Source organism: Colobus angolensis, unplaced genomic scaffold (genome assembly GCF_000951035.1).
Source record: "Colobus angolensis palliatus isolate OR3802 unplaced genomic scaffold, Cang.pa_1.0 Scaffold427, whole genome shotgun sequence".
NCBI lineage: Eukaryota > Metazoa > Chordata > Mammalia > Primates > Cercopithecidae > Colobus > Colobus angolensis.
In genome coordinates this window covers 607,300-623,439 of record NW_012117677.1, presented here as the reverse complement: position 1 = coordinate 623,439, position 16,140 = coordinate 607,300, and the positions used below count along the sequence as shown (strand labels likewise).

General features: G+C 40.7%; 1 long non-coding RNA gene across 1 annotated transcript; it reads right to left on the bottom strand.

Annotated features, from left to right (window-relative positions):
* Positions 1 to 2,446: 2,446 nt before the first annotated feature.
* LOC105522365 lies at positions 2,447 to 15,064 on the bottom strand. The gene is made up of 4 exons (XR_001003429.1): positions 14,861 to 15,064; positions 13,478 to 13,633; positions 6,582 to 6,654; positions 2,447 to 3,050 (listed from the first exon to the last, which is right to left on the bottom strand). It is a non-coding gene; the product is annotated as an uncharacterized LOC105522365 (long non-coding RNA).
* Between the last annotated feature and the right edge of the window lie 1,076 nt (positions 15,065 to 16,140).

The following is a 16,140-nucleotide window of genomic DNA, read 5'->3' as shown; positions in this document are numbered from 1 at the left end:
ATACCTGGCTTCAGACTTCAAAGGACAAACTGACTCTCTTGTGAGGGGTGAGGGCAGCTGGTGACTTTAAGTTGATGCCAATGTTCATTTACTATTTAAGAAATCCTAGGGATCTTCAGAATTAGGCTAAATCTGCTTTGTGCTCTATAAATGGAATAACAAAGCCTAGATGGCAGCACATCTTTTTACAGCATGGTTTTACTGAATATTTTAAGTCCACTGTTGAGACCTGCTCAGAAAAAAAAATTCCTTTCAAAATATTACTGTTCATTGACAATGCACTGGTTATGTAAGAGCTCTGATAGAGATGTATAAGGAGTTTAATGATGTTTTCATACTTGCTAACACAACATTCATTCTGCAGCCCATGGATCAAAATATAATTTCAACTTTCAAGTTTTACTATTTAAGAAATATAATACATTTCATAAAGCTATAGCTGTCATAGACAGTGATTCCTCTGGTGGATCTAGGCAAGGTAAATTGAACACCTTCTGGAGATGATTCTTCTAGACATAATGAAGAACATTCATGATTCATGGAGGAGGTCAAAATATCAACACAAACAGGAGTTTGGAAGAAGTTGATTCTAACCCTTATGGATGATTTTGAGGGATTCAAGACTTCACTGGAGGAAGTAACAGCAAATGTGGTAGAAATAGGTAGGGAACTAGAATTAGAAGTGGAGCCTGAAGATGGGACTGAACTGCTGCCATCTCATGATAAAAATTGACAGATGAGGAGTTGCTCCTTATGAATGAACAAAGAAGGTGGTTTCTTGAGATGTTATCTACTCCTGGTAAAGATAATGTGAATATTGTTGAAATGACAACAAAAGATTTAGAACATTATGTAAACTTAGTTGATGAAACAGTGGCAGGGTTTGGGAGGTTTGACTCCAATTTTGAAAGAAGTTCTACTGTGGGTAAGATGCTATTAAATAGCACTGCCTACTCGAGAAAACTCTTTCTTGAAAGAAGAGCCAATCAATGTGGTAGACTTCATTGTTGTTGTATTTTAAGAAATTTCCACAGCCACCTACCACCTTCAGCAACAACCACCCTGATCAGTCAGCAGCCATCAACATCGACCAGCAAAAACATGACAACTGGCTGAGGGCTTAGGCGATCATTAGCATTTTAAACAATAAAGTATTTGTTCATTAAGGTGTGTATGCTGTTTTTTAGACATAATGCCATTGTGCACCTAATATACCATAGTATAGTTTTAATGTAACTTTTATATGCACTGGGGAATAAAAAATTCATATGACTCACCTTATTGCAATATTTGATTTATTGTGGTGGTCTGGAATCAAGCCATGATATCTCTGCGATATGCCTGTATTCTGTATGATACAATAATGACAGATACATGTCATGCTACATTTATTAAAAACCCATGGGATATTATATCTACAACATCAAGAGTAAATTTAATGTCAACTATGAACTTTGGGTAACAATGATGTGTCAATTCTGCCTCAGTTGTAACAAATGTACCACTTTGGTGCAGGATGTCAATGGTGGGGAATGATAATCCAGATGAAGCAATGGGGATAGATTATAAACTACCAGTAGAGAGAGTTCTCTGTATTGTCTTCTCAAATATGATATTAACCTAAAACTGCTCTTTAAAATACATGTAAAAAAGGTTAAGAACTTAAGATAAAACTTTTGTGGAGAACTTTTGGACTCCCAAGAGTACATTTGTGAATCCAGTTAAGAGAAGCAATGTGTGAGGCATGTTGTATGCCTTATTTCTAATTCTTACAATCACCTGCAGGATACATATTATTATCCTAACTTTAGAGATGAATTAACTGCGGCAGCTTGAAGTAAATTGCCCCAAATCACACTGCTAGTAACTGGGAGGACAGGATTTAAATTCAAATCTATGTAAGTGAATGAAAAACCCATGCTCTTGACCATGATATCCCACTGCCTCCCATTTGGAGCTCAGCTTACCTGCCATGTACTTACCTGGCTTCATGTCCATCTTGGCCATGGGTGTCCAATCTTTTGGCTTCCCTGGTCCACACTGGAAGAAGAATTATCTTGGGCCACACATACAATATACTAACACTGCCAGGCCTAGCAGCTCATGCCTGTAATCCCAGCGCTCTGGGAGGCCAAGGCAGGCAGATCACTTAAGGTCAGGAGTTCGAGACCAGCCTGGCCAACATGGTGAAATCTTCTCTCTACAAAAAATACAAAAATTAGCTGGGCATGGTGGTGAGCACCTGTAATCCCAGTTACTCTGGGGGCGGGGGCAGAAGAATCACTTGAACCTGGGAGGTGGAGGTCGTGGTGAGCCAAGATTGCACCACTGCACTCCAGCTTGGGTGACAGAGCGAGACTCCATCTCAAAAAAACAAAAAACAAACAAACAAAAAAACCATACTAACACTAACAATAGTTATGAGCTAAAAAAAATCACCAAAAAATCTCATAGTGTTTTAAGAAAGTTTACAAATTTGTGCCGGGCCACATTCAAAGCCATCCTGGACCACATGGAGCCTGTGGGCCATGGGTTGGCCAAGCTTGATGTAGGCTCTTCTTAGCCTGTTTTTTTTGTGCGTGTGTGTGTGTGCTTCTCCATTCATTCCAGCTGTGTTGCTTCCAGAACCCCTGATCTACCCTCAGCCCAGTCCTCAGTCTTAATTCCTATCCCTGCTCACTCAGTTCTTGCCAACCTTATTCTAGCTAGTTATCCTCCTAATCAGTGTTATGGGTACCTCCAGTGTTTGATTCCACCCCTACCTGTGTAACCAGGTGCACTCAGCCAGGCCTCACTCAGCCCAGCCCAGAAGAATAAGTCAGGGCCCTGTCCAAGTATAATTCTGAGTCACAACAGTTGGAGCCATGAAACAGAAAAACCCATGACTCCTTCCGCTGCTGCTGGAGGAAACCATGTCTTCTCAGGGAAAACTGGTCAGCTACCCAGCTGGGAGTGAGAATCGCTGGGCAGAGCTCCAGGGATCTTCGTGGCAGCTGATACATCTTCTGTCTATGAAAGTGAAGCAATGCCTACCAGAAGTCAGGTGGGTGCTATGGCATAGTAAAAATAAGAGGCCATTAACTGAGCTCCATGTCCCCAAGTTCTAGTGACAGTCTACTCAGGGGCCTCAGAGAACTTGGGAAGGGTTGAGGCATTCTCATCTGAGTCAAGGCTAACACCATGAATGCCAAGGCCAATAATGATTCTATATTTGAGAGTTGAGACCATGTTCAGTCCTCAGAAGCCATGGTCCTGATTTCCTTCTCCCTGATGAGCATTTCCACCAGCCTCACAATTATACCTCTGAGCTGGTGCAGGGCTATTGATCCCATGGTACCCACCCATCACCATTCCCCCATAGCCCCGCATCAAAGAGTTCATCAAGACCAAGTTTTTAGCAATAATTTATTATCCATTCATCTCCTTCAGTCCTCTCTGAAAAAATAAAACCAGGGAAGTGAAGCTATGAAATGGCTAGAAGGCTTTCAGTGATAGAGTCGTGCATGACTGCTGCTCGTTCTTAGCATGTTCTCTACCGGATTCACCTGCAAAGGCCTTACACTTGCCCAGATACATAACAGGTAGAAGCAGAGAGAATAACCTTCTGGACTTAGCCTAGTCACAAAGCAAGGTTTCTATGTTTGGCAAATAACAGTTTTATTACAATTTGGCTTCATACATAATTATCCACAGTTAAGAATGCACTAATTTGTGATCATGAATATTTCATCCTTGTGACAGCTGTATTTTTCAAAATAAATTATTTAGTCATCCTCCACTGTATAAAAGGTGTATTAATTTCCTATTGCCATTGTTACAACTCCCACAAACTTAGCAGGTTTAACAACATAGAGTAATTATCTTAGCGTTCTGTAGGTTAGAAGCCCAATACAGGCCTCACTAGGTTAAAATCAAGGTGTAGACAGGGATATATTCATTTTGGTAGCTCTGCAGAGAAGACGTTTCCTTCTCTTTCCCAGCTTCTAGAGCCTGTCTGCATTCTTCGGCTTGTGGTCACTTCCTCTACCTTCAAAGCCAACAATGTTGAATCTCTCTGACCCTTCTTACATTGGTTGCATTTTTTTCTGTGACCACAGCAGGGGAAAGTTCTCCACTTTTAAGGACTTGTGTGATTACATGGGTCCCACTGGGATTATCCAGGATAGTCTCCCTGTCTCAAAATCCTTCACTTACATCTGCAAAATCCCCTTTGTCATGTAAGGTAACGTATTCCCAAATTCTGGGGATTAGGAAGTGAATATCTTTGGGAGGTCATTTGCCTACTGCAAAATTAAAGGATAATTTTAATGCCATTCATACTTTAAGTGCCTCTCATAATGCCAGAGCTTGTGAATTAGAGTTTATGAGATTGGTATCATATATCTCAATTTTTTAAAAGAAAGACCATCTTTCACTTATTAGGCTTATGAGCAGCACAGAACCAATTATTTGTCAAAGAGTATCTACTGAAGCCTACACTACGAGATAGGTCTACCATGTAGAGCATGGTAGCACATGATCTTTTAGGGAAGAGGGTTTGAAGTGTACGCTAATTTCACAGTGCTCCATCCAGAAGGCCCTGTCATGCTTCTGGATTTACAGGTAAATACAAAACTGTCGAAGTATATTTTTAACTGGTGGAAGTCAAATTCTGGGCCATGTCAACTTCAAACATGGTATCCAGATGGGTCAACACCATGCTCTGCAATGTGCCCCTTGAAGATTAGGCAGCCCCAGGTGCCAATTCTTCTCCTACAAAGAGATCTGGATTAGTGCTGTCCAAGAGAACCTTTTGCAGTGATGGAAATGTTCCATAATCAGCACTGTTCAATATAGCAGCCACTGGCTTTATGTGACTACTGAGCATGTAAAATGTAGCTAGTATGACTAAGTAATTAATTTTTAAATTTTGATTAATTTAAATTTAATATAAATAGTCACATATGGCTACTGGCTACCATATTAAATAGGGCAGATTAAAACCCTTTGGGAAAAAGAGAACTTGGCTTGGCCATCAAGGTCAAGTTTTGATCCTGTTGACCCTGTCTAGAGGGATGCAGAATCAGGCATTCCATTCTACTGTGCATGAGTCACTGCAAACTCAAGCATTTCCAGGGTTCTGAAAGCTCAACTAAGCACCAAGCCTACTCATTCAGCATCAACACACACCTGAGTGTCCAAAACCACAGGGTTTATGTTCTAGACCATAGGACTGGCTACCTGGCCGTGCTCAAGGTGGCAGGATCAATGGACAAGAATGTGCAAGAATTTACAACTCAGCCTTGCCATCCTTTGCACCTCTCAGCAGAAAGCAGCAGGAAAAGGCACAGACTATAGCATGGCTTGGCCTCTGTGTCAACCACAGAGGCCAAGTACCCCTAACACCCAGATACGGTAATCATGCCTTACTTCTTAGTTTATTCCCACCATTACATTTTGCAAACTGGAACTCCTAGGAGATTACAAGGATATGCTGATCAAAAAAAGGGGACATATTCAAGGAGTGTCCCTAGGTCAACTCTTCATTCAGTCTGTCATATGCCTAGTAACTCTGAGTGATAGGTACACCGGTATAATCCTGAGCCTCCCAAGGTACAGCCTTTCACTACTATTCATCATATTGGCTAAGGTGTTCATCAACAGAGCTCATTTTCTATCAGACCTATAAGAAACCTACAGTGGCTATAGCTGCCCAGATGTGCATATGAAATGCATTTCATTTTTATGAGTCCTCCTAATCGGATTGCTTCAGTAATATAGCCCTAGTTTATGCCCCAATTTTTGCAAAGCCAAAGTTAAAGACAATTTGTCTTTTATGCTCTACTGCCACCATCACTAAGCTCTCACTGCTTCTTACAGCTATATTTTCCCTAATACATCCATCTGTTCGGCTACATTTACTCTACTTCTTGCCAGCCCCCAAAATCTCTTAAAGCCATCAAGGTAGTAATAACTACCAGCACGAATGTCCTGTTGACAGGCCAATTTATACCTTATCTTTCACCAGATCAGATCTACCTATAAGATTCAGTTGAATCCCTGAAGAACCCGTCCCTGTCAGGAACCTAGTAGAGATACTCACCAAAATCCTCATTTCATTCAGTTCATCCGTATATCCCAAACTCTAAGTAGATGAAAAACACTTCCCAGTCTTACTTCTGTTGCCTAGGTCATCCATTCTGGTGGACTGGAGCCACAGGAACTCTTCATCCCCCAATTCCACCCCCTCCTTCATAGCCCCTTCCTCTTAGCCACCAAGATTGATGTCATGTCGCAGCAATAGTCCCAGGCTGCTTCCTATCCTCATCAAAGAAGCCAGTGAATTCCAGGCAAAAAAGCTTCAGTTCACTGTCTGAACTACTATTGTGCCTCTGACATATCCAACCTTCCAATAATAATACCTTTTATCACCATTAAGTATCAGGACCTAATAAACCGGGCCTTGAATAGAGGAAAATAATGCTTCAAGATAGAGATCTTTTAAGAAAAGGCCATCCCTCTTAAAAAAAAGGGCTGTTCTCTCATTCATATTGAATGGATGAGTGGATGGACAACTGGATTCAATAAATCTTTTTGCTCACCTCCATATGCCAAGCTCTGTGCTAAGCACTAGGGATCCTAAAATATTTTCTGGGCTCTCATGGATCTCACAATCTAGAGAGGAGAAAAGCAGATAAATCTATCATTCCAATACAGAGCAATTATGTTCTATGAAAGAAATAAGACAAGGGCATTCAAAGGGCATGTTTCTCATAATGGGGAGCAGGTTGTGGTAGACAGAGAAGACATACTGAGTAGAGCAGCAAGTAGGTGAATGAGAGTCAGGGGAATGGGAGTTAGGTGGGAGGCAGATATTCTGGCAGTAGGAGTAACATGTCCAATAGCACAAAAGAGCATTACAATCAACCAGTAGACAGACCACCAGAGTCTGAGGCATGCAAGATGAAGCAGGTGGGCATCCCTAGGAAGGGGCAGGTATCCCATGCTGAAGGGCTTTATTTTATTCTGAAGGTGCCAGGAAAACCACTGAAGACTTTTTAAGCCCGAGAGAGATATGATCAAGTTTATTTCAAAATAAGGGCTGTAACCACAATACACAGACTGAGTGGGAAGCCACGTCTGGAGGCTAGAGGACTTGTGATTCAAGAGTGAGATGACAAGAGTCAAATTATTTTTGACAAGAATGCAAGACCATTCAATAGGGGAAAAGACAGTCTTTTAAACAAGTAGTGCTAGAAAATCTGAATATCCACATGCAAAATAATGAAATTGGATCCTTAACTAACAACATATGCAAAAATTAACTGAAAATGCATCAAAGACTGAAACACAAGAGCTAAAAATGATAAAACTCTTCAAAGAAAACATGCAGCAAAGCTTTACAACATCAGATTTGGCAATGACTTTTTTGGATATGACACCAAAGACATAGGCAACAAAAATTTTTAAATAGACATGTTAGACATCATGAAAATTTAAAAATTCTGTGCATCGAAAGACACTATTAAGAGTAAAATGGCAACTCACAGAACGTGAGAAAATATTTGCAAATCCTGTATCTCAAGAGGGATTCATATGCAGAATATATAAAGCCCTAGAACTCAACAACAAAACCACCCAATTAAAAAATGGGCAAAGGACTTGAATAGACATTTCTCCTAAAATATAGGCAAATAACCAATAATCACATGAAAAGATGCTCAACATCACTTATCATCAGGGAAATGTAAATCAAAACTACAATGAGATACCACTTCACACCCGCTAGGATGGCTAGTATCAAAAAATTAGAAAATAACAACTGTTAGGACGACATGGAGAATTGAAACCCTTATGCACTGCTGGTGGGAATGTCACATGGTGCAGCTACTGTGGAAACAGTATTATGGTTCCTCAAAAAATTAAAAATAGAATTGCTATATGATCCATTAATCCCACTTTTCAAAGAGATATTTGTATGTCCACATTTATAGCAGCATTATTCACAATAGCTAAAAAATGGAAGTAACCCAAGCATCCATCAATGAATAATTGGATAAACAAAATGTAATATATACATAAAATAGACTATTATTTAGCCTTTAAAAGGAAGGAAATTCTGACATATGCTACAACATGGATGAACATGTTAAGTGAAATGTTAAGTAACATGTTACAAGATATGTTAAGTGACATGTTAAGTGAAATAAGCCAGTCGCAAAAAGAAAAGTACTGTATGAATGCACTTATATGAAGTACTTAGAATTAGTCAAAATCATAGAGATAGTGGAGTGTTGGTTGCCAGAGGCTGAGGAAGAGGAAGCTGGCCAATAATTGTTTAACGGGCACAGAGTTCCAGTTTTAGGAGATGGAAAGTGTTCCAGAGACAGATGATGGTGATAGTTGCACAACATGGTAAATGTATTTAATTCCACTGAACTGTACACTTAAAAATTCTTTGGGAGGGTGAGTCGGGCAGATCACCTGAGGTCAGGAGTTCAAGACCAGCCTGGCCACCATGGTGAAACCCCATCTCTACTAAAAATACAAAAATTAGCTGAGCGTTGTGGCACGTGCCTGTAATCCCAGCTACTCAGGAAGCTGAGGCAAGAGAATTGCTTAAATCCAGGAGGCAAAGGTTGCAATGAGCCGAGATAGCACCATGCACTCCAGCCTGGGTGACAGAGTGAGACCCTGTCTAAAAAAAAACAAACAACAAAAAGAAAATTCTTAAGATTGTAAATTATATATTATTTATATTTTACCACAATAAAAAAATTGGGATGGCAGGGAGAGAGATGACAGTGGCAAGGGTGATATTGAGAAATGGGCATTGAGAACTACTTGAGGTATAAATATTAGAGGTAGGAATGATAGGGCTTGATAATTCAAGTGGCTATGGGGAGACTGAGAGAGCAGCAGGACTCCAGGAGGACACCAGGTTTCTGGTTTGGACAACTGGGTAGTTGGCATCATTTGCTGAGACAGGGAATACAGTTGTCTCATCAGAAGACCCGATGAGGCCTCAGTTCCCCGAGACCATTTCTCACTCTTGACTTACATCAGCTTCACCTCCTGGATCCTTGGGCTTTCATGGTTTCTACCATAGTGTATATTAATCAAGCTTCAGCCTCCAGCCTTTCTCTGCCCAGTTGGCTGCTCTCTGAAGAGACATCTACCCTTATTCCATTCTTGTTCTTTCCCTGCCCCTTGACACCTTCATAGGGTGGATTCTTCAGTTCACCTCACTGACAGCTAGTCAATTCCCTACCCTAATTAGCCAGCCCAATCACCTGTGCACTTAACCAACCCACCCACCTCATCACTGAGGCCTCTATTCACTATCCCCGCTGGCCTTTGCCTTGCCACCACTCCAGGCTCCATACATCCCAGCCTGAACCCAGCCCCTTTCTGAGTCACTCAAAGCTCAGCCAAAATGTAAGTTTGATATCAATCCACAACAAAGTTCTTGCACAGACCATAAAAGAGATATTTTCTGAACCCTAAGAAGAAAAGGTGATGGTATGTAGGAACTCACATAGGTTTGCCAAGAATAAAATTGAATACTTCCCTTTTTGAATAAGTTTAGTGGATTAATCAGGAAAATGCTGTGAACAGAAAGGCATTTGACCAAATTTTTCATGCCATTATAGACAAGACTACTGAATGATAATACAATCAGGTGTGTTCATATTTGGTTGAATAACTGTAGCCCAGGAGTATTAATTGATTAATTCCCCTACAAGTGCTCAAAGACTCTCCTTGGTCCTACCTTTAACAAAGCTCTTATCAAGTATTTGGACAAAGAGAGGCATCACATAAACTGATCAGTTTAATTGGTGATCAAACTGAAAGAACTAAAAGATCTACATAAGTTGAAATAAGAAAAATAATGGAGATAGATATAAAGTCCTTTTAAGACCAAGAAACACATGTGCAAGGATACAAAATGAGTGATATCTGAACAAACAAACAAAACAAAACTCTCAAACAAAACAAATAAAACAAACAAAAAACTCAGGGTCTAGGTGCTTCAAGGTCAAAAGAAACGTACTCACTGCTCCAAGCCCACAGTGCAGTTGGAGGCGGCAGTCGCTGCAGATGGTGTCCAGAACAAAGGAGGCGAAGACTCCCCTCTGCTGTGACTATAACCTCCAGCTTGTGGTGGTGGGCTTCAGAGGGCCTTCGCAAATTTGGTAGTGGCAGCCTCTAGAGTAGAATTTTAAAAGGGAGGGTTTAACTTTTATATACCTTGACATAATGCATATTTAGCATTAATTATTTTGCATTTAAAAACAAAGAAAAAAATCTGAAGCATAACATGTTAGTTGAGGATGTAGAATTTGGAGTCAGACGGAGTGTTCAAATTTCTATTTAGCTACTTAGCTGTGGGAGCTGGGGCAGGTCATATCACTTCTTCGGCCCTTGGTCTTCTCATCCCAAACACTGGGAAGATAGTGGCACCATAAATTTCCCTCAAGAGTTTATCTAAAAGACATGTCTAAAGCACCTGGCACATAATCAACACTCGCACTCCAACCATAATCAGAGAAGGACCTGGACTAATGGTCTGGAAAAGGGAAGAGAGATCCTGAGAAGGAAACAATAACTTCTTGAGAGGTTGAAGTATTTGAAAGGTTATTATGGGGAAGGAGAATAACTTTTTTTTTGGTATTGCTCCAACAGGCATAATTGAAATCAACAGGTAGAAATTCTTGTGGTGGAAATGCCTTTCCACTCATCACAAGGAAGAATGTCTCAACTCAGGCCACTCATAAAAAGTGGTGAGTGCCCCATGGCTGGAGGTTTTACAGTGGAGGTTGTACAACCACCTTCCAGAGATGATATTCAAGGAGGTCTTACCCTGGGAGTCTGGTTAGCTTGGTGTTCTGAAACTGGATTGATCATCAGAAACATAAGGAGAGCTTTTCCAAATGCAAGTTCCATGGCCACACGCAGTCCTAATGAATCAGAATGGCTGTGGGGGCAAAAAGAATATGGATTTTCTAAAAGTTCACCAAGAGACTGATGAAAAACCAGGCTTGGAAACCACCGGGTTATAACCTTTCTGTTTCCTTGAGTTTAAGAATGTACAACTTGACATATGTTGCGCTGAATTTTGAACAGTAAGGTAAAGTCAACTAGGACCAGGGTGTCTTTGAAGGAAACAGGAAAGGAAAAAGAGTGTGAATAAGTAAATTACCCCATCCCTGCGACAACCCAGGCATGACCAGGGTACAAAGACTCCTTGTCCAGGCAACAATATGAACCCATGGGGACCCTGCTGCCCTCTGACAAGGGAACACTTGGATATATGTCAACTTTCTGCAAACCACCAGCATAAATTTTCTTTAAAACCAAAGTCACAAATAATCTCCCCAATAGAAGCATATGACTTATTTTGTTTTCATGCAAGCTCAGTCTTAGATAAAACAGGAGACAGAGAGAGCAATGTCAAGATGTTACAGCCAAAGAAGGAAGCAGAGGAGAGGGGCAGCCTTTGTTACTTTTTAATTGGAAAAAGATCTTATTTCAGACAGCAAGACATTTAAGAAATGCCATTAATTGTTTGTTGCTGTCACCAATGAGAAAAAGGTGAACAGGTAGGAAGCAGACTTCTAAAATTAGCTATCTTTAAAAGTTGAGGAGTCCTTACTTCTAGCAGAGGCAGGTTACTGTATTAAATACTAACAAAGTATGAGTTAACAATGACTTCTCTAGTCCTCTTAACTGGTTAACCTCTTAGTTCTAATAAGATACTGGTTTACTGTCAGGGCACAATTTCCTAACCTTTGTGCAGAGGACATTTAAGGAATCTAAGAATGCAAATATGCACCAAATAGGTATAGCCGGATAAATTGGTCTCAAGCATATTTTTTATTGCTGTTTTTGAAATTTATGTAGACATTGAAATTAAAATACATATTTAAAAAGCATTACTGAATTCACAGCAGCTTTTCATTGGCACAAACTGTCCCAATCAATGGGTACCAAAGTACAAGTAGTATCATCTGGGCATGCACGAACCTTTTCCTGCTGGAAAGAGTGAAAGCTAAGCTCAATAGCTTAGGAAGAGCCTATTTGGGTTCTTTTTCCTCCTGTGCATGCTACAAATAGCTTTTCCTTAGTTCATACTGAGCTGGCTCTTCAGGAGCAGACAGGAAACGAGATGGGAGTGCAGGGAGAGACTGGGAGAAAAGAGCAATGATTTAGCTGCTCTTCTCGTTGTGTGGGAGAGGTCTACTTCCCACCTATGGAAATCTTCATACATTTTTTTCCTGCAAACAGAGTCCTCTGGGGCTGCCAACATCAGTGAAATAAAGGGTAATTTAGTTTATCTTGAAAACAAAACAACCCCAAACCCATTGCTATTATCAAAACTGAAGAATTACCGGGAGAAGGGATTCCCTGAATTATTCACTGCCCTCAAGCAGTTTACAAAATAGTAGGGATGCCACCAAAAAAGAAATGGGGAAAAAATTTTATGCATGCTCAAAAGTTGGACATAGTAATTTATTAGTTTATATTAAATTAAATTATGTACAATTTGTAAACCTTTTTTAAATGATGAAATTCGGTGCTGTCAAGTTGTTGAAAATGTACACCCACATCCTGCTGGAAGCAGTGTAAATTGGTACAATCCTTTACCAAAGCAATTTGATACTACATTCAAGAACCTTAAAATGTTCACACCCCTTGATCCAGTAACTTAAAGGAAATTTATTTTAAGAAAATAAGTCAAGGCCGGGTGCAGGGGCTCATGTCTGTAATCCCAGTACTTTGGGAGGCTGAAGTGTGAGGATCACAAGGTCAGGAATTCGAAACCAGCCTGACCAACACGGTGAAACCCATCTTTACCAAAAATACAAAAATTAGCTGGGCATGGTGGCAGGTGCTTGTAATCCCAGCTACTCGGGAGGCTGAGGCAAGAGAATCATTTGAACCCGGGAGGCAGACGTCGCAGTGAGACAAGATCGTGGCATTGCACTCCAGCCTGGGCGACAGGGCAAGACTCTGTCTCAAAAAAAAAAAAAAAAATAGAAAAGAAGTCAAAGGAAATTAAAAGTTATATGCAGAAATATTTTTATTATGTACAATTTCTAATACTGAAAACTTAGAAGCAGTCAAAAGGCTTAATATCAAAATAAATCATAGTAAGGCTATTCAATGAATGAAATGAAATACTCTGTAGTCATTAAAATGTCAATAATGAACTATAGAAACATGACAAATGCTGAAGATAGTGAGTGAAAAGAAAATGCAGAGTATAAAATTATATCTATGCCTTAATTGTAGTTGAATGAAAATATATTCCTTATACTACTGAAGAATAAGGACTCACCAGAAACATAGAAAAATCCAAACTATTTTATTTATGATTCAAAATTGTAGATGAGTTTTATCTGTTTTTGTCTTAAGAGTATATCTATATCATTATAAAACTTGGTACATAAAAAACATCTGAACAAGAGTGCAAAAGGATTATTATTGGGCTCACCTGTTATCACTAACTCCTGATCCAAACGTATCTCTCCCTGGCTTGTGAAGTTATTCTTCAACTTACCCTCAGGTGAAGGGAGAAAACTGAACTTACAGTATGAGATACAGCAGTACTAGGACTTTCATGCAAATAAGACTATTTCTCCTTTCCGGTCTAGAATGAGATGGAAAGAATGGAATGATGACTAAACAGGGTCTGACACTGGTAAAGCTGGGAAATTGGCTGCCTCATATGTGCCTTCCAAAAACCCTCTGAAATGGTGTTCTTCACTTAGGAGAAAACATACCCAGAAGGGTTATGTGGTTTACCCAAGGACACACAGCTAGTTGGTAATGGAGCCAGTCTTCAAATCCTGGGCAGATCTGATTCTGAAAGCCTCCTCATTCTACTCTACACCCCCTCCCAAGCAAGTATGGGAGAAGATGAAGACACATTGTTTATGATATGGGTCAAGTCAGTTTGCACCAAGGTCATTAACTCATTTGGCCCTTGAAGTTTCAGGCCACTGTTTGAAATCCTGATGGTATGTTAGACTCATCCAGGGCTGTATTGAAAATTTTTTTGATGCCTGGGCCTTACCTGCAGAGATTTTGATTTAATTGGTCAAGGATAGGATATAAAACTCTCCAAGGATAGGATGGCTCAATCAGGGCTGAAAACCACTGGTTTAGGGCCTTTGCATTTCCAACCTCTATCCTACAAACGTTTCAATTGGTCCCATAATGGGAGTTAAAACAACACTCCATTCACTCTTCTAAAAATTCTTCGATTGTGATAAAATAGGCATTACATAAAACTAACTTTTCTTTTCTTTTTTTTTTGAGACAGTCTCACTCTGTCGCCCAGGCTGGAGTACAGTGGCACAATCTCAGCTCACTGCAATCTCCACCTTCCAGATTCAAGTGATTCTCCTGCCTCAGCTCCTGAGTAGCTGGGACTGCAGGCATGTGCCACCATGCCCAGCTAATTTTTGTATTTTTAGTAGAGACGGGGTTTCACCATGTTGGTCAGGCTGGTCGTGAACTCCTGACCTCAGGTGATTCACCTGCCTCAGCCTCCCAAAGTGCTGAGATTACAGGGGTGAGCCACCGTGCCCAGCTAAAACTGACCATTTTAAAGTGTACAATTCAGTGGTACTAAGTATATTCACAATGTTGTGCAACTATAACCACTAACTGGTTCCAGAACTTTTTTTAAATCACAATGGGAAAACCCCAGTGAGTAGTCACTCCCCATTCTTCCCCTTCCCTCAGTTCCTGGCAATCACTAATCTGCTTTCTGTCTCTATGAATTTGCGTATTCTGGTCATATGATATAATCATACAATATGTGGCCTTTTGTTGATGGCTTCTTTAGGTGAGGATATTTTCTTTTTACAACCTGAAGCAGAATGGATAGCATAATGTTTTCAATGTTCATCTAGTTGTAGGTGAATTAAAACTTCATTCCTTTTTATGGGTGAATAATATTCCATTGTATGGATATAACACAATTTGTTTATGCATTCATCAGTTGATGGACATTTAAGTGGTTTCCACATTTGACTTCCGTTCACTCTTCTCTCAGATCTGAGTTTCCTCAGGACACACCTTTACAGAAAGAACTAGAGAAGAAGAGTTTTATAAGCTAACAATGGGACTGTAGAGTGAATCTGTGATTCTGAAAGTGTGATCTCCCAACCAGCAGCACCCACATTACTTGGGGACTTGTTACAAACACAAATCCTTAGGCCCCACCACAGACCTACTGAAGGCACAAACTCTGGGGATGGGGCCCAGCACTCTGTGTTTTCATAGCCCTCCAGGTGACTCAGACACATGCTGAAGTTTGAGAACCACTGGTGTTGGCCGGGCACAGTAGCTCACACCTGTAATCCCAGCACTTTAAGAGGTGGAGGCGGGAGGATCACCTGAGGTCAGGAGTTTGAGACCAGCCTGGCCAACATGGTAAAACCTCGTCTCTACTAAAAATACAAAATTAGCCAGGCATGGTGGCACATGCCTGTAATCCCAGCTACTCAGGAGGCTGAGGCAGGAAGAGGTCGTGGTGAGCCGAGATCACGCCATTACACTCCAGCCTGGGCAACAAGAGTGAAACTCCATCCCCAAAAAAAAAAAAAAAAAAAAAAAAAAAAAGAACCACTGGCGTAGCAACACTAGCCTGGGGCTCCAGCTCAAGGCGTTTCTGTGGCTTTCTCTCAGGTTGACTCCACCCACACTGCAAACCAAGCACCTCCGGAGCACAGCAGTGTCCAGCCCCAGGCAGCCTCTCTGGTAGTGCAGTCATAATACTCTCATCTGCAGGATCCAGGATGTTAGTGTCACTGAATTCAGCTGGTGCATGAGACAAGGTTGACACGACACCCTCAAGTGATCACAGCTCTCTGTAATAAACAAACACATGTTGTAAGAAAATAGTCTTAATTAGAGAGCTGCATCCTAGCAGTTTACATTGTTGACTGTCTTACACTCAGAGAACCGCAATCAACTTGTTCACTTCAGAACTGCTACCAGAAGACAATTGGCAGGGTCTCCATCATCTGGTTTCCGCTTCTCCTTCTGGCCTGGTGAAGATCCTGCTCTTCCCTACCACCCTAGATTACTCCTACTCACTCCTCCAAGCCAGTGGGTCACGTGTCAGGCCACCTCCCTGCCTTTGCT